This window comes from Vespula vulgaris, chromosome 6 (assembly GCF_905475345.1).
Source record: "Vespula vulgaris chromosome 6, iyVesVulg1.1, whole genome shotgun sequence".
Lineage (NCBI taxonomy): Eukaryota > Metazoa > Arthropoda > Insecta > Hymenoptera > Vespidae > Vespula > Vespula vulgaris.
In genome coordinates this window covers 1,266,218-1,291,322 of record NC_066591.1, presented here as the reverse complement: position 1 = coordinate 1,291,322, position 25,105 = coordinate 1,266,218, and the positions used below count along the sequence as shown (strand labels likewise).

At 32.7% G+C, this 25,105-nt stretch overlaps 1 protein-coding gene across 2 annotated transcripts in view; it reads right to left on the bottom strand.

Annotated features, from left to right (window-relative positions):
- LOC127064463 (homeobox protein aristaless-like) overlaps positions 1-25,105 on the bottom strand; it is a 137,567-nt gene that overhangs the window by 61,029 nt on the left and 51,433 nt on the right. The gene's annotated exons all lie outside the window — the stretch shown is intronic.

The window sequence follows — 25,105 nt, the reverse complement described above, 5'->3', positions numbered from 1 at the left end:
GGAGAAGATAGAGATAAAGAGTGAGAGGGATGAAAAAAGAGAGGAAAGAGGGGAGGAAGGAGTGTGGGGTGGGGGGGAGTATTCTAAACTTTTTTGTTGAAACGTACGTTTTTATAAAATTAAATAAAAAAATATATATTCGTACGTCCTAAGTATATTATTTTTTTATTATTATCATTATATTATCAATGACCGATAAAATGATATACTTCGAATCGATTAGTGTAAGGCGAGTCTGCGAAGTTGATTTTTATTCTAATTGAGTGACATCATCCGGAGATAAACAATTTTTATTTCGATTACGTCGGAACGTCCAATAGCGTTCATTATTATTATTATTATTATTATTATTATTATTACTATTAACCACTTTATGTATTATTATTAATAGAAAATTAATTTACATATTTCGCCTTCCATCTTAATCTGTTTAAGACTTAGATGGAATTAAAATACACAAACGATAACTAACGTCGACGTGTCGTGGAAAAACATAATGTGTCTTGTTTTATTACCGCTCAATTTATATACATACATACGTATGTCCGACCGACGCAGATAATAAAAGAAAAAAAAAAAAAGAGAAAAAAGAAATCAATGGCGAAATATTATTAATTCTTTATTTTCCATTCGAGTGTCTAGCCATATTTAATAACGACGCATTTAAATAACGACGCTCCCTTTTCTGAGCAATCTTTTCTTAACTTCGTTTCACGTTAGGCTTTTTATAAATGGAAAGAAAACAAAAAAAGAAAATTAAGAGAAGGACGGTATCATAATCGCGTGGGTGAGTAAGCTCAGCTGTGGTAATATCTCTAGTGATTGTGGTAGGATTGATCTGAAAATAAGGAGAGTGAGTGAAAGAGAGAGAGAGAAAGAGAGAGAATGAAAGTAAGATAGAAAGAGAGAAAGAGAGAGAAAGAGAGAATGAGAAAGTGAGAGAGATGGATAGAGAGGGAGAAAGGGAGAGATAGGGTTCGCATGCGTGCTGGATTCGGCGCCGTAGGGTATACTTTTAATTTCGCGATGCTCATTACGAAAAGTGATATGCACCATTCGGGAATAAATAGCCAGGAGCGGCGAGCAGCTCACGTGCTTTTTGTAACGAGTCGAGGGCGAGTGCCTTGCGAACAGAAAGAAGGATAGAGAGAGAAAGAGAAAGAAAGAGAGAGAGAGAGAGAGGGAAATGAGAGCCGGCGTAGTGGCAGGTAGTGGTTATCTCTCTCGAGAGCTCCCAGTTAATGACAACCCCTGGCTCATGCGCTTCTCTTGACCCTCCCCTTATTCCTCTCTCACTCTGTTCAACTCACCTCTCTCTCCCCCTTTTTCCCTTCTTTCCTCTCCCCTTCCTTTCCTCACCCCTTCTCTTCCACTCGTACATATCAGCTGTCTCGTAGTCCGACTTTTTGGGGAACCACTTACAAATACGTACCCTCTTAGCGAGTAACGTTAAGTTCACTGTGTGTTCGTTTAAATGTTACTATATAATCGTATGCGTGTGTACGAGAAAGAGAAAGAGAGAGAAAGGGATAATTAAGTTTCAATAAGATGTAAACAAATACGTACGTTCCGACAAGAAATTTTTGTCGAATTGAAGATGAAGAAGAAGAAGAAGAAGAGGATTGGAAAAAAAGAAAGATTGGCAAGAAGAATTGGCAAGGAAAAAAGTAAATCGAAAAAAGGAGAGAAATGATTGGCAAGATGATTGGCACGTTATTAAGGATCTCGTTGTTAATCGTAAAAAAAGATAAATAAAATGAGAAAGAAAGAAAAAATACCCTTCAGATTTCGTTATACATCAACGATGCAAATTCAAGAATAAGTAAATAAGTAAATAAGTAAATAAGTAAGTAAGTAAGTAAGTAAGTACTTACATATGTGGTTAGACACATGCATGGATTGACAAATTTGCGAGATAGTGTTACATCGAATGATCTTGTTCTCAACATTTGCAACAATAATTCGATGAGCGAAACAAATTCCTTATATATATATATATAGCTCCAAAAAGAGAAAAAGAAAAAGACAGAGAAGATCAAGAGGATAGGATATAGGTAAATATGTGCCTCGGGCCGTCCTTCGGAAAATTCTCTACAGGACTCGTTTTACCGGAGCTGAAATTAATTGGGGCCCTAAATAACGTGACTTTACGACATGGAAATTTACGGCACGCCAATCGACGCCGACGACCGATGCCATAAAGCAATTTGTCGCGAGGCAACGCCATTGGTTTTGTTTCCTCCTTTACCTTCTTATCCTTTCTTTCCTTCTTTCTTTCTTTCTATCTTTCTTTTTTTCTTTCTTTTTTTCTCTATTGCAATGAACTAACGCAATCGAGTAACCAGACTAGTTGCTACTTTAACGAAGGCGATTAAACGTGTACGTCTTTTGCAAAAACGAAAGTCCCCTTCTATCCCCACCATTCTTTCCTTTATGCATCTGGACAATGCTAATTACTTCGATCTACGTAGCTACGCTATTCTATTATATTTAAAATACCCTATTAATCGTTCTTACTTTGAAAAGAATGAAGTGGAAAAGGGAGATTAAATTTTTATACGTTTAGATAATCGAAAATAAATCATTACAAATGAAGTGGAAAAGGGAGATTAAATTTTTATACTTTTAGATAATCGAAAATAAATCATTACGATCCTGATTTTTCCAACGATCAATCGAAGATCTATTTTTCTTTCTTTTATATTTTCTTTTCTTTTTTCTATCTTCGAGATATACAATAATAAATTGTATTTACGTCGATCGAAATTATATCGATTTTAAGTGATCGTGATAAATTTGAAAATCATTGGAACACTCTTTTTATTTCTTTAAACAAATATTTGTATAAACAATAAAGTGAAAATTGTATCTGATAATTTTGTTAGCGTTATTTCCGAGTGTGAAAGCTCGACGATATGATATATAACGAGGGGTTGATGGAGATGGAGGTGAAGGTGGATAAAGGGAAAGAGAAAGAAAGAAAGAGAGAAAGAGAGAGAGAGAGAGAACGAAGGTAAAAGAGACAAACGGGTCGTCGACGATATGACGGTACGGTATATCGTCATTATCATTAATTGACGGCGGGCGTTTAGCTAATGCCATAACTGTACAATGTCGTGACGGGAGTTTTATAGTTAGCGCGAGTGCTGGTGCGGGAAACAAGTCGGCACTCGTAGAGCGACTCGCATAATTACATGACACGTTCCACTTTGAATCTCGTGCAACGCCGTGAGTACTCATTTAATTATATCTACGTTGTAGTGTGTGCGAACTTTGCGTTTCCATCTCTAAAGCGACGAAAGCGAGCAAAAAAGAAAGACAGAGATAGAGACAGATAGATAGATGGATAGATAGAGAGAGAGAGAGAGAGAGAGATTTTTTCTTCTCTTTTTATATATGTATATAAATACATATATATATTTTTTCTTTTTATATATAAATTTTTTTTAATCAGTCTCGTTTTTCATTCACTTGGATGGTTATCAATCGATTATGGAAAAAAAAAAAATGAAGAAGAAAGGGAGAAATATAATATCGATTAATGTATATAGGTCGATTTTATTTAGTTATTGATTCCGGAAGATAAAATATTAATAAAAATAATAATGATCGAGGAAAGGTGTTAACATTTAAACTTTGATATGAAATACTGAAAGAGAAGATTTCGATCTCTCGGCAAAACCGTTTTAATATTACACGGAAATCGTTTTGCGTGGATAGATAATGTTTACCGCGTTACAATGTTACACTCTCATTACCGTGATTGCATCAATTTATTTAATTATCCTTAATACACTCTCGATGTTACGGATGTGGCATTTCCAATGTTGGCTTACGATGGAAGCGCGCTGGTATATATCTCTTAGAAGGTAATTAGAACCGAGACGAGGAAATTATAGATTTCTCGGCTAAGATTTTTTTCATTTTATTAGGCGTGCCGTTACCTATCTTAACGATACATTTCTAGTATTTCAAGTTGAATTTGCAAGAGAACTTTACGCCCTATCTAACAAATTCAATCGGAGTTTGATTTATTTCCTTTTTTTATTTCTCTCTCTCTCTCTCTCTCTCTCTCTCTCTCTCTCTCTCTTTCTATCTCTCTCTCATCTTTCTGTATTTCATTCAATCGAATCTCAATAAAAACAAAGAAAGAAAGAAAGAAAGAAAAAAGAAGGAAAAAAACATGATCAAAAGCGAGACTAGAATTTTTCGTAGCAACGACAAATTGAATAAAAAGTTGTTATTAATATTTATATATATATATTTTTTTATCATCTATTTCATTATCTCTTCATTATTTCGATAATGAAATCTTGCCTAAGAAAATATCACCAAATTTATTTCATTAAATACGAGATCTTTCAAGAAATAACATCTCATACAATTGAATTTCATCATCTCTCTTTCTTCCTCCCGAAGTGAATGGGAATGTAAACGCTATAATAATTATCGCAACATTATCTTCAAAATTTTCCCATACTCGAATAAATAAATATACTTAAATATACATCGAATCATTAACATTTGTATTTTATCTTCTACCTATTTTCTTTTAATTATAATAATTTCTTTAATGACACACCGTTCAGTCACTCTACCCCCTCCCTCTCTCCCTCTCTCTCTTTCTCTCTCTCTCTCTCTCTTATCACTCTTCCTCTTTCTTTCTTTCTTTCTTTTTTTTTTCATCGTCGTGTTGCGGGCTCAAGGTGCTTACGGCCATTAACACAAATTCACGCTATTAATTAGCTGGAAATAGGGGTACAAGGGAGCAGTAGGCATATAATAATTGAGTATTCCAAGTAGACTGTAGATAGGTAGGTAGGTAGGTAGGTAGGTAGGTAGGTAGGTAGGTAGAAAAGAAGGAAGGTAGGTAGGTAGGAAGGTAGGTACCATTTTATACGTTGGTATCTAACAAATGTACGAAAGATACGACCCGCATGTCCTCGTCGAGTTTTTCCGCACCTGACGATCCAACTACTACATACTACTACTATTGCTACTACTACAACTACTACTATGAACACTCTTTCTCTTTCTCTCTTTCTCTCTCTCTCTCTCTCTTTTATACGCGCGTGCGCGCACGAGACCGTTACTATCAACGAACGAGATAAAAGAAGCCTGTACTTACTTCTCTCATCGTTTCTCTACACGTTCTTTATCGTCCATTCTCGTCTGTACGACTATTTGTAACTTGATAATCTATTCTTATCGATTATTATATATATATGTGTATATATATGTATGTATGTATGTATGTATGTATGTATGTACATCTTTATTTTACCCAATACAATCTTCGAATTTATATTTATCGTTCTGTTCGTTCGTTCTCTTCGTTTTACTTTCTCGTGATGAAAACAATGACAGTAGTAACGTCTGAAAGATAATGCAATTCTTTTTTTTTTTTTTTTTTTTTTTTTTCATAAAACAGAAAAGAAAAAATGGTATATCAAAAAGAAAAAAAAAAAAAGAGAAAGAACGACGGCATTAAATTTCGCTTCCATTAGCTTCGATCTGATTTTTAATCTGATTTTCAACTTGTTTGTTCGTAAATGTTATGATTCATTGAATTATATAGTTATATACGTAAATATAATAATTCGTTGAATAGATTTATTTCGATAATAACGCATTCAAAGTTATTTTTGTTTCGTTAATTTATCTGTTAACTTTCGGTAAAGAATATTTATAACATATTTAACTTAACTTACATCTATATCTACAATCTACGCTTGGAATATTCAATTATCTATTATCCATTAACTTTCCTTAAAGAATATATTTCGTTTGAAAGAGAAAAAAAGAAAAAACGAGAAAAAGAAAAGGAGAAGAAAAAAGAAGAAAGGAGTGAAATCTTCTTCAATTTTCTATCAATTGGCGTTCATAATTATTTATTTAATAATGTATTTATTGAATATTTTCTTTTCTTTTCTTTTTTTTTACGTAACATAAAACACCTTTCCCTTTTCTGCAAGACAGGAACGCAAAAGTTTGGACATCACATATTCAAGAGATTATATATTTACGCATTACCAGTTTAACGCGCTATTAGCGGCCAGCCGCGAAAACGAAGGCGCCACACAAATACACACACACACACACACACACGTACACACGCACGAATGTACGCATACGCAACATACACGCATATATATATATATATATATATATATATATATATAATTAATATGCTCGACGAGATTGAACGAGAGTATTTTCCTATCTCGCGTGCACCGTTCGCTCGCCTCTTGCCATTTGGAATAAATTTACACGCGAGATTAGCGCGAGAGAAAGAGAGAGAAAGAGAGAGAGAGAGAGAGAGAGAGAGAGAGAGAGAGAGAGAGAAAGAGAGAGAAAGAGAGAGACTGTGCTCTCCGTAATATTCTTTTTTTTTTCTCTTTCTTCTTCTTCTTCGTCTTCTTCTTCTTCTTCTCCTTCTCTTTTTCCTTCTTCTTTTTTTTTTCATCCTTAACTTCTCATTTCATATACCTACGAGTTTTCCATTTCATTTTTTATTCCTCTTTTTATTTCCCCATGAATAGGTAAATAATCACGGAATCGTACGTGACAGATTTTATGACGTTAACAAAATTAAAATAATATTTATCGAGAGGCGGAAATATTTAATCGATTTAAAAAAACAAAAAAGAAAAGAAAGAGAGAAATAAACGAAAAGGTAGAAAGAAAGCAAATTGCGAATGAGATATTTTTTTCTTTATCTTCTTTGTTCTTCTTTTTCTTTTTCTTCTTTTTTTTTTTTTCTTAAAAGAACCTATTTTTTTATTTAATAATATTTACCAACCATCTAAGAGGTAATTTTATAATAATTATATCTAAGGAAAATAATGTGCACGAACAATTTTCCAAATGAATTTTATAATCATTTTATTTTTTTCGATAACAACGATATAATTGATCTACGATGGTGCACGAAACATCGCGTTGCTTTTTATACTTTTTTTCCTTTATCTCAACAAATCAATTATCAATGCATTTGTCTGTCCTAATATATCGTAGGAACTAATCAACGAGAGAACATTCTTTTTCTCTTCATTCTTGCTTTTTTTTCTTTTCTTTTTTTTTTAAAATTAACTCTGTAAGCCCTTTCAAAAATAATAAAAAAATTTTAACTATATACTTAGCTATGTATAAATATGTGTGTGTGTGTGTCTGTGTGTGTATCTGTCTATATATATTACGAGAACGATTTAATATCATAAGCTAGATATTTCGCAAGGCAAATAAACTTTTTCATAGAATGACAAACACGTGTATGTATCTACTACTTATCTAGAAGATAATACATACATACATACATACATACATAACGTAAGACATTAAAGATCGATATTCGAAATTGAATCGGTTTTTTATCAAAGTAATATTCATCGATTCGATCCGCTCTCGAAAAGTTGTTACTCTCGATTAATTCTACGATATTTTATTTTTTCTTTTTTTTTCTATTATACATAAAATTTCTCTCTCTCTCTCTCTCTCTATATATATATATATATATATATATATATATATATATATATTTTTTTTTTTTCTTTTTTTATTTTATATTGAATAATTAGGACGTTCAATGACGTTTTCCATACAGGGTTGCAATTACTAATCGATCGAGTTTATCGAAATGTCTCTTAATTTTGCTCGAGGACACTTTGAAAAGTCTATTCTGAAAAGTGACTGCTCTTCTAACACGCATTAACACAAACAAACATATACAGATAGATAGATATACATAGGTGCATACACGAGATGTCAAGTACGACGTTAATTTATTATGGTTAAGAGAGAGAGTAAATAATTCACGTGCGTTTAACCAAGACCGAGTCGAGCTCAAGCTTTTCCATGCTCGAACGGTCACACCGATACGCGTTGTTCTTATTGATCTTTTTCTCTTCCTATCATATTTTTATTTTTTTTTATTTTTTTATTTTTTAATTTCTTTTTCATCCTTTACACATTTTACTATATTAATACTACTACACTTACTGTTATTATATATGATCTAATTGTAACTTACTACTACTATTACTATTACTACTACTATTTATGAGCTCGAACATGAATGATAATGACAATTATCTCTCTCTCTCTCTCTCTTTGAGACGACGTTTCTGTCTCGTTAAAAGAAAAATAGATAGATATTAGAGAAAGATAGTGGAATATTTAAAACGATGTGAAATATCGTTTTAAATATTCGATGTCTCCGACATTATGTTTCTCATGTAACGATGTATATACATAATAGATTATGTACACACACACACACATATATATATACGTATTAATTCTTTGATATATATATATATATATATATATATATATATATATATATATATATAGATAATATTTTCTATTCGATTTTATAATAAAAAATTGAGATATTTACTAGGATGTAAGAACGAATTAAGATTGTAAAATATTGTCTCGATCGTTTGTTCGTGTATTAGTTTAAATTCGAAATAATTTATTTTCATGATAGACAGATATACATATAGCATGCATATATATCTAGATATTTACTGTTATCTGTTCGACAGTATTCCAATTGCGTAATGTTGGAGCTTGTAATATTTTTTATAGAAAATTAATTAAAATAATTCAAATATTTATACGTTTACTATATTTATGATAACTATCAACATAGTTGCATGTGATAGGAAAAGCCTATTTAATATCTGTATAGCTAATAAGACATGTATGCAGATTTGTTTGCACGCTGATTTATATACCTAATACCTTTATCAAAAAATTAACATAATTTCAACATACATACATAGGAATATAACTTTATAGTCATTTATCATATACATTTGTTATCTATCTTATTAATAATTCTAGTTTGGAAATTTTAACTCGACGATTGATTTACAAGTTAATGATTAAAATGATTTTCTAGATATATACAAATTGAATTGTTGAAAGCATTTGAATTAATTAAGATTTCATCGTGCTGGTGTTAGGTACTCTTCTTTGTCTCTCTCACAAACACACACAGATAGACATATATAAATAGATAACTAAGTATTATATTATATTATATTATATTATATTATATTATATTATATTATATTACATTATAATATGCATATAAATTCACATAAATATCCGTATATTGCATTAACTTGTCCTAACTAAGTACGCATCCCTCTTTGATTGGATATCCAAAAGGTGAACGAAGGTTAGAAGCGACCCATAAACTCCTAAACGGTAGTTAGAAACCGGAAGTGATGCAGTTAGGTAAGTGGCAGTTATCGATAGGCGGTAGTTAACGTGTACTTTAGACTTAGACCGGTATTAGAAGAAAAGAATAAAACAAAATGGTAAGAGAGAAACTGTACTGCAGTAAGAAACAGAGAGAGTGTATGTGTGTGAAAGAGAGAGAAAGATAGAGAGAGAGAGAGAGAGAGAGAGAGAGAGAAAATCAACTTTAAAAGATAGCCAGAGTGAAGAAATGGAAGAGAATCACCCCCAACGAAATAACAGGGCGGCCGACAGTAGTTGTAAAACTTTTATAACCTTCAAAATGCATCTCTTCGTCATCGTCATCGTTGTCAGTGCATTTTGCGTCTGTTCGATCATAAAAAAAGTTGCCCGTTCGAAGATAATTTTCGCAAAAAAAAAAAGAAGAAGAAGAAAAAATTACAATCATTTTACACGCAATCCTTTTTACGCTCGTTTTAATAATCACTTTATGATTTCTATGAATTATTCGAATTGATTACGAATTGATTTCAACATCGACAATCACTTTTTACATTCAATTTGTATTTTGAAACTCTTACGAAATCTTCAAAGTGCATCATTGTCGTCGTCGATGTCATCGTAGTTGTGTCGTCGGTACAATTTGCGTCTGCCGAAAGTCGTTCTATCGTTCGGCTCGAGATAGTTTTATCTTTTAAAGAAATACATACGATTAAAATTCCATTTGTTAATCTTCTATTAATTTATTAATTCGATAATATGCAAGAGAAAATGGAATTAATTAAAATCAATTCAATCGTACAAATTAAATTAGAAAATTAGAAGGATGGCGGCTTAGATTAGGTTAGAATTAAAGAAAAAAAAAAAAAAGAAGAAATAAAAGAAAAAAAAAATTATACGATAAGACGATATCGTATAACTCGATATCGATGAAACATTCGAGTTTCGCGTAACAACACGCTGAAACTTCCACAAATACAAAACGTCTTTGCGTATGTGTTTGGTAAGTACATATCTCTCTATTATAAATAATACCAACGTGTCTATAGATAATTTCTGTAATTTAAATTTCGTTTTTATTGAATTTAATTACTTAAAATGTCAATTACAAATTCTGAAATGACATCGTTCTCTCTCTCTCTCTCTCTCTCTCTTTCTTCTTTTTATACACTCTCCCACGAAGCAACATTACGACGAGATAAATTTTATCGTCGCTGAACGTATCTAATTATTAAACAAATGTAATAACTCGGAATTATATATCGAGAAAAATACTTCTGCCTTTTGACATCGTTCTTTTCTTTTTTGTTCCTTTATTTTATTTTCCTTTTCCGCAACTTTACGACTTTGTAGTGTTTCGTGTCGATGATAAAAAGAAGAAAAAAGAAAAAAAAGAAGAAGAAAGAATGAAAAACAGAATTTATCGTAATTATCGCAGATCGATTTCCGTTGACGTTGCCCATTCTAAAAATAAATAAAACGAAGGTTTTTGAAATAGAAGAAGTAAAAAAAATTGAATTAATAAATAAATAAATCTACAACAAGTTTCAACGTTGGAAATTATCGCTTGGTTAATTATTAGCACGATCTTTTTGTCCGCAAATAAAACAGAAAAAGTCGAATAAATAGACGATATGATTTTATATCGAACGGATTCAAGTTCAAGAATATCAATTGATATTTAAAATTCTAATATCTCGCAACTTAAAGATTCAAGATTTTCTTCGTTTTAGAAATCTTATTTCTAATCGTGACTCATCGAATACGTAATTAGTTATCTTCTATAATTTTTCTCTTAACTCTTTTTTCCCACGAAAGCAAATATAACGATATTGTCTCGGAATCGTTTCACTTTTAATGGACGAACCTAAGGTCACTCTCACATAGATAAATAGATACTTTGAGCGAACGAAATCCATTACGAATTTTCTGTTTTTTTTTCTTCTTCTTTTTTCTTTTTTTTTTTTTATCGATAAAATCTTAATAGTAATTACCTTTGATCGAACTGTTAATTATTCTTTTCCTCTGAACTGCTTAATTTCTTTCTTTGTCTATTTCTTTCCTTCTTATTTTATTTTTTGAAAGGAATCGAATAAAACTATCGACGTTTCTAATTGCTTCTATTTATAACCACGGTCGATATATTTATTAATCAACGATAAGTATTTCTCGAAACGAATAATCTTTATAAACATAGGACCAATCTTCATCGATATTTATAATAAAAACTATCTAAATAAATAATACAAACGAATAATTAATCATAAAAATTCCATATCAATTGCATTACTTTATTATTAATAAATAGCAATCGTCGATTTCCTTAAATTACGATTAAAACGTCGAGAGAAATGTTTCTTATTAACTCTCTTTAATAAAAGAGAATTAATGTTCTTTAATAAAAACGCTTATGAACGCTTTTACAACGTAAATAGATATATATATATAACCAAAGTGAATATTTTATTACGTTCACCGATCTGAATAAATAATAATAATCATTTCGTGCGTTGACACGAATCAACGGATTAGAACGTCGTTGTTGTTATTACATATCGTAACGTTACTTTGTAGAACGAATTAGAAACGAAACCTTTCTAAACGTCTAATATCAACTGACAGTGGACGTTGAAAAGTAAAGAGAACGCGTGTCGCGTTCCTTTCGCGAATGAAAACCGGGTGGCAAGGATCGCAACCTGGTAGGATGCTTTTAGCCGATAGAAAGAGAGAGGGACAAGTTATTTATTGTTGCTATCTCGTCGTCCTGCGAGAAGGAAAGAGCCCACCACCGGTTCGTTCGTGGTGGCTAAGAGCGCTACGAGAGAGCGGAGCTCTCAATCCTTCTCTTATTAAAACCTGCCCTCCCTATCAGAACTTATACCGTACTACGGCGAACAAGTACAGTCACTCTTCGAAGTAGGATCTTCTCTTGGATCCTTCTGAAATTTTCTATTACTTTTCTATTAATTCGATTTATCTACGAAGCAATGATGACAACTAATAGAGAAATCGTATTTAAATTATATCAATTATCTATCGAATGTTATGTATACGAGTTATGTAATTAATTTAACAATGTCTACGGGTTCAAAGTAAAAAATTTTGTAATGATCGTTAATGATTGTATATGAATGTTAATTGAGATTAAATAAATTTATTGATGTATATATATATATATATATATATATATATATATATATATTTATAGGTTTGAAATATTGTCGCAATGAATTTAACAATGTCAATGTTAAGAAATAGAAATTTGTAATAACGATGGGCATTAATGATCGTATATAAATGTTAATTAAAATTAAATAAATCTATTGATAAATATGTATATGTTTGAAATAATCTCATAATTGATTTAACGACGTCAACGAATAACAAATTCGTAATATTAATGATCGTATATCTATCTATGTAAAAAACAAAGAAAAGAGAAAAAGAAAGAAAGAAATGATTATAATTAAATAAATCTCTGGTGGATGGTTACTAAATATTCGTTTAAAATAATATCGCAATTAATTTGTGAAAATTAATGATCAAATTTATAATATCAGTAATCATACGTCTAAAAAGAGTAGGAAAAAAAAAGAAATGATTAAAATTAAATGAATCTCTGATAGATAGCTACTAGATATTCGTCTAAAATAATGTCACAATTAACTTATCAAAGTTGATGCAAATTACGAATAAAAATTCGCAATATTAATAATCGTTAACGATCATATATGTAAATATGATTAATATTAAATAAATCTTTCATATAATAGATACTATTCGGATACAATATCACTGTCAACGAGTGAAAACACATAAATATCAATAATCGTATATCCGCGTGTAATAAAAAAAGAAGCGAAAAAAAAAAGAAAGAAATGATTAAAATCAAATAAATCTCTGGTAGATGCCGACGATGTTTAAAATAATGTCACGCTTTGAAAACTTTACCGGCGTTGCTGTTTATGTTGAATAAAGAAAAAAAAAAAAATGTATTCCTACACCGATCGGAGGTATGCGGTTAAAGAAATAAATTAAATATTTAAATAACAATTCGTACTTACACGTGTCGAGATAAGAGGGAGAAGATTTTTAAATAGGCATGCGTCGACTCGAAATAGTTATGTTAGTTAGATTAGAACGCAAAGGTTACTAAGGAACGAAGAAGCCGAAGTTTCTTTTAACACTCCGAGTGAAGACGAAAGGAGAGAAATTTGGTGAGTTAAATGCGAAGACTATACCGCAAGAGCCATTACGCTAATGGGACGACCGTGCCCAAGAGAAGAGAGCTGCTCTCTATCAGCGTCCTGCGGAAAGGACGACGATGGTCGACGAAGAGGAATAAGAGGAAAGAGGGACTACGAGTCAAAAAGGAAAAGAGAAACGCGTGAAGAACGTGCCGGAGAACGCATTACTCATAATCTCACCGAAGGGCAAAGACTGACTTTTGCTTCGAGAGAAAAATATAAAAAAAGAGAGATGGAGGTAGAGAGAGAGAGAGAGAGAGAGAGAGAGAGAGAGAGAGAGAGAGAGAGAGAAATAATTGAGAGCTACATCTCGCTCTCTTTCTCTTTCTCTTTCTCTTTCACTTTTTCTTTTTCTTTTTCTTTTTCTTTTTGTTTTTCTTTTTCTTTTCGTTTTTCTTTTCCTTTCTCTGTCTCTTTCTCTCTCTTTCTATGTTTCTCTCGTTCCGTCGCTTCTCACATATTATCGCACAATCTTATTTGCAATTTTAATTTCGTCCCTACGCCGAATTTTAAAAGCTTCGAAATTAACCTAATCGTTTTCGACCTATCCAACGTCCCGATTATTTTCTATTTCAAAAGAATGGAAATACCAGAAATTTAGTAATGCAAGATCGATCATTAAATTTCTTTCTCTTGTTTAGATGGAATTAGATGGAAGTTTTTGTTTGTTTCTTTTTTTTTTTATACCATTTTTCATATTTAGTAAAAAGTTCGCGATCGCTAGGATAATCCACGTTTCTAGTGCTTTAATTTAAATTATATTTACTTTTATCAAATAGGAAATAATATTGTCCTTTTCTTGTTAGTGTAATAACGTTCTTCCGAGAAATTATTATAACTCGATAAAATCAATTTTTAATCGGAGGAAAAGGAAATAATAAAGAACGTATCGTTCGATAAAGACGTTCTTTCAAATAATTAGGACTCAGCGTCGTTAAGTAGGTAGGTAGGTAGGTTGGTAGGTTGGTAGGTAGGTACCTACCTATATATCTCGAAAAGACACGCAATTAAGATCGTAAGTCTTTCGTGTCTTAACGAAGTTTCAACGACATATTAATTATCATCATCTCGATCTTACATAGATACATATGTTTTAATTTGTATTTAATCTGGTTTCATAATAAGCAAGCAAGTAAATAAATAAATAAGTAACTAACTAACTAACTAACTAACTAACTAACTAACTAACTAACTAACTAACGAAGTAATATAAAAAGAAAATTGATTAATAATAATACTGAAACGTATTTGATTATTACAATATTTAACAAGAGAGAAAACGGAACGTAATCGCATTTATATTGTGGATTGAACAACTTGAAAAAAGAAAATAATAATCAACGTCGAATGGATATTAGTTGAAATACCAAGGTGAGTAAGTAAGTAAGTACTTACTTATACTACATCCTCCTTGTTATTATCTTTATGCAAATGAACGGTATCAAGGTTGAAGAGTAACAAAGGATGAGAAACGCAGCAACAGAAGAAGAAGAAGAAGAAGAAGAAGAAGAAGAAGAAGAAGAAGAAGAAGGAGAAGAAGGAGAACAAGAAAATAGGCCCAACGGGGATTTTGAGAAGTAGGTAGATAAATAACTAAATAAATAACTAAGTAAGTAAGTACCAACTACGTGTGTAAGCGTCGCAAACTGATTGACCGAAGCCCGCCGCGAGTAACTCAAGCTTGAACAAATAAAATCCAATTAAGTTCGAACGTAAGTTCACATGGAGTAAGTAGGTAACAAAATAAATAAATAAATAAGCAAGTAAGTAAGTAAGTACTTAGGTGCGCGAGCCCGGAAGGAAAAATCCGATTGTAATGGAACCTGTCGGGTTCTAACCGTGGCAATCCATTATGGCTGACAAGTCGCTCAAAGCTAAAAACGACGAATCGATCTTCGTGCGTTAAACGACGAAAAAGGAAAGGAAGAAAAAAAGAAAAGAAGAAAGAAGAAGAAGAAGAAGAAGAAAAGAAAAACGAATTCGAGTTTGCACGAGAAAGGAAAAGAAATAAAAAATAATAATAGTAGTAATAGTAGTAATAATCAAACGTCCTGTATCAATCGTTGTTCGCTTTAATACGAGAAAAGTATTAAAGATAAACGATAATCCTAAATAACGATATATCTACCGATTATCATCGTTAGAACGGATTAAAGTATTTCTTTCCAAGATCGATATGTCGCTCTAAAGCAACAATGTATTATTTGTTTTTAATATTAGTTAGATAAGTAACCGTATGTTCGAAATTACCTACACAAATAACGCGTTAAATAATATAATCCTACAAACGTTTGATCGGTTCATCGCCTATCATCGCATGGAAGTAAGTATTAGAAAAACGAACCTTGATTAGTCGACAGAGTTACTCCCGTAATTTCTTCCTCTTTTTCTTCTTCCTTCTCTTTCTTTTCTTCTTCTTCTTCTTCTTCTTCTTCTTCTTCCTCCTTCACCTCTTCCACCGAACAGATACTTCGCCGATCGACTTCCACCTCGGCGAGATTCAAGATCTCTAATATTTTTTCTTTCTCTTAATTTCTTTTCGAATTGAACACAGAAGAAAAAAAAGAACGGGGAGAAATAATCGAAACGAAAAGAATGAAAAAGAGAAAGGAAAAGAAAAAGAACAAGAACAAGAAAAAGAACAAGAAAATGACCGATGTGATTCACGTGTTAACTCGCGTTTAGTTAAATCAACGAAGGACCGACCGATCTGGCGCCACCTGCGTGAGGTCGACGATGAAGGACGAAGGACGAAGAAAGAAAGGAACGGATAAGAAAAAGAACAAAAAAGAGAACAAAATTAAAGGAACTATAAGGACAAAGAGAAAAACAGAGAGAGAGAGAGAGAGAGAGAGAGAGAGAGAGAAACAAAAAAAAAGAAAAAGAGACAAAGAGAGATAGGAAGATAAAAGACGAGGATGAAAGAATAAAGTAAGTAGAAGGGTGATAAAAGGGTGGATGTGATAGTGATGAGGAAGATGGAGGGGAGGAGGAGAAGAAGAAGGAGGAGGGAGAGGAAGAGGAGGAGAAGGAAGAAGAGGAAGAAGAAGAAGAAGAGGAAGAAGAAGAAGAAGAAGAAGAAGAAGAAGAAGAAGAAGAAGAAAAAGAAAAAGAAGAAGAAGGAGCGAGCGAGCGAGAGGGGAGAAAGGAGGTGGTAACGAGGCACGAGGATAGGTATCACTCGATGACGCGTCCTCTAGAAAGAGGAGAAAACTAAACGTGTGGAGGAGACACGAGGAGTACGACGCGACTGCGCGAACCGGTGTGTGAGACTCGTTTCGTAGCCACCGCGAGATGGAAGAGAACTCGAGCCGATCTGTCCCCACCATTCGTCGAAATGAATGCCTATCTCTCTCTCTCTCTCTCTCTCTCTCTCTCTCTCTCTTTCTCACTCTATCTCATCATACAGCATACAGTCTCTCTCTCTCTCTCTTTCTTTCTTTCCTTCCCTTTCTTTTTCCCCTCTCTCTCTCTTTTTCATTCCATCTATCTATCTCTCTTTCTCTCTCTTATACACTTTACACACATACACACTACGTCCCCTTTCCTAATGCTTTCGAATGGTTCTCCCATCTGACGACTCACAACACTTTGAAACGGCCGCCTTCGACACGCCTAACCACGTCACTCGTCCGCCAATGGCTGACGCCATCGAGTTCGACCAATCAGCGAACGAGACGGGCTACGCCTCCGATCGACCAGTCGTCAAACTATATTTGTTTGCTTCCTTGCTTCCTTGCTTCCTTGCTTGCTTGCTTATTTATTTATTTATTTTTGATATATATATATATTTGGATTTTTCTCCGAGATTAAAATATTCTTTTGTTTTCTAATCTTTCTTCTGTTTTTTTCTTTCCTTCTTTTTTTTCCACTTTTGTTTTTTCTCTCCTCTTTTTCTTTTCCCTTAATAACAATTTCCAAATAAAATGTGTCGCAATCGACTTTTTTTCGAAGGATCTTTTCCTTCTCTCGGATTTTTCTTTTTTATTTTCTCGAGAATTTGTCGAATTCGATATTAACCCTTTTAATACCTTCAGATCCGATTCGTAATCTTTTCATTTTTTATATAACTAATTTAATACAAAGATATGACAATTTTTTAAAAAATAGTTTTCGTTTATTTTTCTTTCGTAATAAAATAAAATAAATTAAGAAACGTGAGAATATCTTAATTATGAAGAGAAATATTTTAATAGATTACCTACAATTTTCAAAAATTCGTGTATTTTTCGAAATAGTTCTGAACGATCTGATGATCCATTCGTTAATTTATAATGTACTACGAGGATTAAATTATAATCGTTAATAAATAATAGATATCTAACGGACGTCGATCAATATCTATTCCATACAAAAAACGAGCGCGATTAGACGCGATTGAGTCACGTTGAATGTTCTATTCCACGATCGGTTAAAATCGGTTTGCTGGATATAACGCGTAACGACTCACGATTGAAAAAAAGGTTTGAATATCGTTTGAACTTTAATACTTTATTACGCAACGACTCGTTTCTCTTGAATCTGTTTACGTACTAGTTGCATATTTATTCGTATCACTAATCCCATGGAATTTTTAATACATCGTAATTTTGATTAGAGTTTCGTGATAAATCTGATCGAGCAATCCTAAAATTTTATTGAACAGTTGTTATGATTTGTATCGATTAATACATATAAATTTAACGTTAAATTCGAATCACATAAACGTTCGACCAATTTGATATGATAATTTTAAATGATGTAAATCAAATCGATTATTATTATCCGTATAATGAGTAATCTTTAAACGTGCTCTTTAAATTTTAAGCGATAAAAATTTGTAGAATATCCAATAATTATCTTTCTCGTCTATTCTCTCTCTTTTTTTTTTTTTTTACCAAGATTTGCTGAATTTATTATAATCAAATTTATTCGTTTGACGTCAACGTCAACGTGATCGATAAAACGAAGTAAGTTCAACGACGATCGATCTCTAATTATCTACATACTTTATACACAAACTAATTTTATTAATTTCTAATCTGTAGGATACTACCACCTTTAAATATTTTTATTTAACATATTTAATGATTAACTCAAAGAAGAAAAAGAAAAACAATTCGCAATATATATTTATAAATTAATCATGTTAATTTAACGATGATCAATCATTATATATCTATACATAGAAATAATCTATTGATCTACTAACTGTACTATTGAATCCTATTCATACCTACGTACATAGATACATATATATATATATATATATATATATATATATATATATATATATAGTTCTTTTGTTCTATTTTCTCAATCGTCTTTGGTATATATATTTTTTCTTCTTTCCGACATTTGTTTTTGTTCTTTTTTCGTTGATACCAGAACGTTTAAAGGATTGACGTGGCGAACTGCCACGGAAAGCAAAAGGATATTATCGATTACCGGCACGTCCGCGTATCGACGCTTCATTAACCACGCCTCGATCTACCGTGAGCTTATTTAAACTGATTTATCGCAGAAAATCCAGTTAAGCGAAATCCGTTCTCGTGCGGTGTGAAACCACGTCAACGACGACAACGACAACAACGACGACAACGATAACGACGACGACGACGACGACGACGAAGATGACGGACGATCGACGATCGACGATCGATGATCGACAAGGGATCGATTTCATTGGCGGCGCCGTGTCCACGATTATTTTACAAAACCGGAAACCCGTTAACACTCGTGAAAGACTCCTCCTAAGAGATACCTAAGATCTTTCGTGATGATATCGAAAATCGATCGATGATTCGTACAACGATAAGACTCGATCGACGACGTCTTCTCGAATCTCGTCGATCCAGCGTAAGTGAGTATGTAAGTAAGTACCTACTGTATCCTACGATCTTGTCGATATAAAATAATGTAAAATAAAATCTCTTCGCGCGTTCCCGTTAATCGATTTTTCAATAAATTAACCAGAAAATTATTGCTTAACCCTAAAGTGATAAAAATAATGGCGATCGAATATCCTCGTCGATCGGATACCTACCTACCTACCTACCTACCTAATTAATATCAGAAAATATATGAGACGTATACACGAAAATGTATATGTATATATATATATATATATATATATATATATATATATCTACCCTATATACATATGTAGATACGTATCTACATACATACTTAGTTACATGTAAAGTTCTTTCTAACGAATAACCAAGAACGACCATTTTACATTTTAACGATGGTATCTTCGTATATAACATTATATCTTCTTTTTCTTCTTTTCCTTTTTTCTTTTTCCTTTTGAATTTCATACCTATATACCGTAAGAAAATAATCGTTATTTCAATGATGACGTAAATATTTCCCTTGTAACCATGCAAGAGTACAATCGTTATTCCTGAAATCTCTTAAACCCTTCTAATATCATTTAATGGCTTCTCGTATTCGATATATCTAATTTAAACGATATTTTATTATTGTATTTACAGAAAATAATGCTTTCTCTTTCTCTCGAACTATGTAAAACTCAAACTACGTGTTTCATGATAAAAGAAGACAAAGAAAAAAAAAAAAAGAAAGAAAAAGGACGATGGAAATATTTTCTTTACTTTTAAAAGAAATATATAATATAATTATAATAATTTCTTACATATATATATATATAGAAAAAAAATAATCGCACATTTTACAAGATAATTTCAAAATTTTTAATTTACCCGGAAAGCTTATAATAAACTCTAAGTAACATAAGAGTTGAAAGTAGATTGAAATTGGATGCGATTGGATTCGAATGAAGTATAGTAGGCATATCGGAATTCCTTTCGGAGTCGGTCGCGTATAGTAGGATACAGCAAGGATGATGCAGCAAGATGAGTAGAAAACGCTTCTCTTGAAGAGGTCATTGACCGTTCGTGTCTCGATAATTACGACTACCCCATGCCGAGAAGTTATCTTCGGTTTCGCCGTAACTCCACCTCCTTTCTCTCTTTCTCCCTCTCTCTTTATCTATCTATCTATCTATCTTTCTCTTTTACTCTTTCAACAGAGGAAAAAGACTCAGCTATATCCTCCGGGCCACTGTCTCGTATGTAGCAGCCCGTATCCGATCCAGAATGATCGATTGCCAGCTACCGACTCTCGAAATTACATACGGTTTAACCATAGCTACGAATAATTATCAACGAGCTGCTACTCTACCTTTCTTTCTGTCTATCTGTCTTTTTCTTTCTCTCTCTCTCTCTCTCTCTCTCTCTCTTACTCTTTCTCTTTCCATCTTTGTTTCTTTTGCAAAGAACGTAACTGCATCCCGTTCTTCTACTAGTCTTTACACGAACGGACCTTATCGTGTTACTTTTATCTCAACTCGGTTGAACGTTACATTTACTTACTTGCTTACTTACTTACTTACTTACTTACTCACTTATTTTGTACCTTGTGATATGAGTTAAGTGATAGAACGGCTCGAAAAACGTATCGATCTCCGTTTTTATCTTTATTAGTTTCGGATTATTTAGAACGGTTTATCGTGGTTAATGATTGCGATTTAAACTCGTGCGAAATTTTTCTCATGGGATAATTTCTAGGTAAGTATGTATGGAGATGTTTGTACGTGCGTGTGTACGTGTCCATGTGTGTGTGTGTGTTAGTGAAAGTATAAGCGAGTAAGTAATTAAGTAAGTTTTCTTTGTTATTATTTACAAAAACTCTTTAGCCAAGATTCTATCGTGATATTTAAATCTATCGACGAATAATCATCGTTCGATTATTTCTCTAATAATTTTTTATTACAACGGATTAGAAAAGATAGCAAACGTAAATAGATAGAGATATAACCCATTTAAACAAGTTTTCAAGTAATTAATCTAACAATAGGATACGTCGTTACTATAACATATCGGATATAACATATTATCTGTAACATTAGAAGCGTGTAATATATTTTTAGATATTAACAAAAGAGAACTAATTTTTTCTTCCTTCTTTTTCTTTTTTTTTTTTTTGATCTCTTTTCTTTCTTCCATAACAAACAAGACAATCGACAAAAGAGTAGAGAAAAAAGAGAAAAAAAATATATGATTAAATGTTATACGATATTGAAACTATATATCGAAAAAAATTATGGAACGAATATCATGAAGATATCCGAACATTTAAAGGAAACAAAAAAGAAAAATAATGGAAGAAAAAGGAAGATTTAAAATTCGCAAAGATACGAACGAACAGCGTTAAGAATTCGTTCTACCCGAAGAGATATCTCACGGGTATCGATTTATCGTGGATCATCGATCGCGATCGGATCTCCATGGAAAGAGTGTTGAGATAGAGAGAGAGAGAGAGAAAGAGAGAAATATAAGTTGGATATCGAGCCAGGTCGGCGACCATTGTGATCTCGTTTTCACGGCGTTGTTCTTACCGTGTCTTGGTACACAATGACTGAAAGGAAACGATTACGTCACGATGATGTCATTAGCTGTAGCCACGCCCCCTACGGAGCTACCCCATTACGCCGAATCATCGAATGGGATGGGATGAGCTCGATGTATCTTTTCTTTTCTCTCTCTCTCTCTCTCTCTCTATCTCTATATATATGTATATATATATATCTCTTTCTCTCTTTCTGCATTCTTCTTCTTTCCTTTCTTGAATCTTTCGAGAGGTGTAAGAAAACCTCGGATTAATTTAAACTCGAGACCTCCAACGGACGCCGACTCTTACAAATAGTTAATTAAATCAAACTTTTTGCGTTAAGAAAAGAAGAAGGAGAGAGAGAGAGAGAGAGAGAGAGAGAGAGAAGGATAAAGAAATTTGGATAGTCTCCTTGAAAAGACAGTGTTTCCCAACTTGATATCCTATAAAAATCTAGTTATCTTATTTTCGCTATTCATTCTTATAATAATTTATAAATGAAAAATATGTGGGACATTGAATGGATAATTAGTTTGTTTCTATCTGAAAAAAGAGATAGATGGGGAGAGAGAGAGAGAGAGAGAGAGAGAGAGAGAGAGAAGGAAAAGAAATTAGGATTCTCTACTTGAGAGGACCAGTGATTTCCCAATTTGATATCCTATAAAAATCTAGTTATCTTATTTTTACTATTCATTCTTAGTAATTTACAAAGGAAAAAAAATGTCGAGCATTAATCCGATAATTAGTATCTATCCGAAGAAAGAAGAAAAAGGAGAGATAGAGAGAGAGAGATAGATAGAGAGAGAGAGAGAGAGAGAGAGAGAGAGAGAAAGAGAGAGAGAGAGAGAGAGAGAGATCTTCGTGATCAGACAGTGTTTCACAACTTGGTATCCTACATAATTATCTCATTTAGATTAATCATTGATATAAAAATTTAGATATAAATGAAAAATGGTGTCGGACATTAATTCGATCATTAGTATCTCCATCTACCCTTCTCGATTAAAAAAAAAAAGATATATATATATATATATATATATATATATATATATATATATATATATATATATAGATAGATCATTAAAGCAATCATCGGAACTTACCAATTTTCGTTAGAGCTACTACCATTTTTATTTTACCCGCACACGTTCACCCTTCTCATTAGAGAGATCTGAGAACGTCATTATCGATCGAAGGATCGATCGATCGATCGATCCTTCGATCGATCGACTACCTCTATACATAATATACTTACATACTTCTTCTTCTTCTTCTTCTTTTCTTTTTCTTTTTTTTTCTGCCACCGAGAGATACAAAAGGGCAGGCAGCGCGTTGAAAATATAGATATCGTGGGGTCCTGCTACCAGACTATTGTTATTTTCGAAAGGACGACCAAGAGGAGCGAACGTCTAAATGCGGACCGATAAAGTTGGATGCTGTGAGACAGATAGAAGGGTAGAGGAGAGAAAAGAACAGAACAGAACAGAACAGAACAGAACAGAACAGAAGAGAAGAGAAGAGAAGAGATGAGATGAAATGAAGTGAAGAGAGGAGAGGAGAGAAGAGAAGAGAAGAGAAGAGAAGAGATCGAGTGATCGGATCGTGGATCCGATCTCTCGATCGATAAGGGATCGGGCTAACACTCATTAAGCTGGCTATTGTGCGGTGGCAACATCCGTTTGATTGGTTAATCTATACGCCCTCCTCGACACGTTGTTACGAAGTCATGAGACGAAGATAAAAAAAAAAAGTATCTCCATCTCTCTCGATCTATCTTTCTTTCCTCTTTCATTCTTCTCTTTACAATTTTTTTTCTCTCTTCTTCCTTTTTTACATTACATTTTTTTTTTTACTTATCCCCACCACCCACTTCCCAATCCTCCCTCGATCATCTTTCGAGAGAGAAAGAGAGAAAGAGAAAGAGAACTTACTTACTTTAGAGATCGCGTCGATCTTCATCCTTTCATCGACAGGAAAAAGACTGACCTCAAAACTATGACTTCTCCGCCCATCCGCTTACCCCTCTTCCCCCTCTTACTCCCTGCTCTATCTATCTTCACGATATTCATGTTACCACGATGATGAGAGAGAAAAAAATGTACTCTCTATAATACGAAGAACTATCGAAATCTTTTTTCATTTCGTTCTTTTCTTTTCTACTTTTATCTTCTTTTCAAATTCCACATACGAAACTCGACTTTCATTTTCTTTTCTGGGTTCTTTGGTTTTCTTTTTTTTTTTGTTCAACCCCATCGATCGTTCTCTCTCTCTCTCTCTCTCTCTCTATATATATATATATATATATATATATATATATATATATTTATATTTATATATTTTTTTTTTATTTTCTATCGAGAATTCATTTTATATCTACGTTCGAAGGATAATATGCTTTTGAGATCGCGTCGATTACGATCCTTTCATCGACAATAAAAAAAAGATAAGCAAATGATCTCAAAAAATAACTTCTTCGTCCTACCTATACTCTCTCTTTGTCTCTGTCTCTCCTCATCCGCCATCTCTAAGATAATCTTGTTATCACAACGATGAATCAAGAAAAGAAGTATTCTCTATAATACGAAAAGTATATCGTAACATATATTTTTTCTTTCAAACCCCATGCAACTCTCTAGCTTCATTTTCTTTTACGAGTCCTTTTCTTATTCTTTTTTCTTCTTCTCTCTCTCTTTTTAATATTACAAAAAAATTATATATTATTATATATTAATAATATTGATATATATTATTAATTATTACATATTCTTTATAATCTTACTTTTGTAATATTTGAGTTAAATAATTAATATCGAATATTAATTTAATATTTAAACCAAATTGAATTTACATTAATGATTATTGATTACGCGATACGATTACAAATACTTAAGTTTCTCGTTTCGATATCGTTTGATGAGAAATTGATGGGAAACAGTGATGTCCATCGATTCTTTTGGGGACGAGATCAAAAGACGAATTTTATAGAGAGCAGTTATGGATGCGGTCGAGTCGAGTTCCGACAAAGAAATCGACGACAAATTGGATCGCTGAGCTCGCTTCACCGAGCACCGAGCCATAGGATACGCTACTCTCGTTAAGGAATACGAAGGAATACGAAGCTCAGAGTCTGCGGTTTAACCAATCGAAAGAAAGAACTCACCGCATTCGCGTTGGGTCTATGGGGCTCCTGTTTATTTTAAACGATCGAGATCGAAGTTGATTTTATCCCTTATCCCGTATCCCATTCC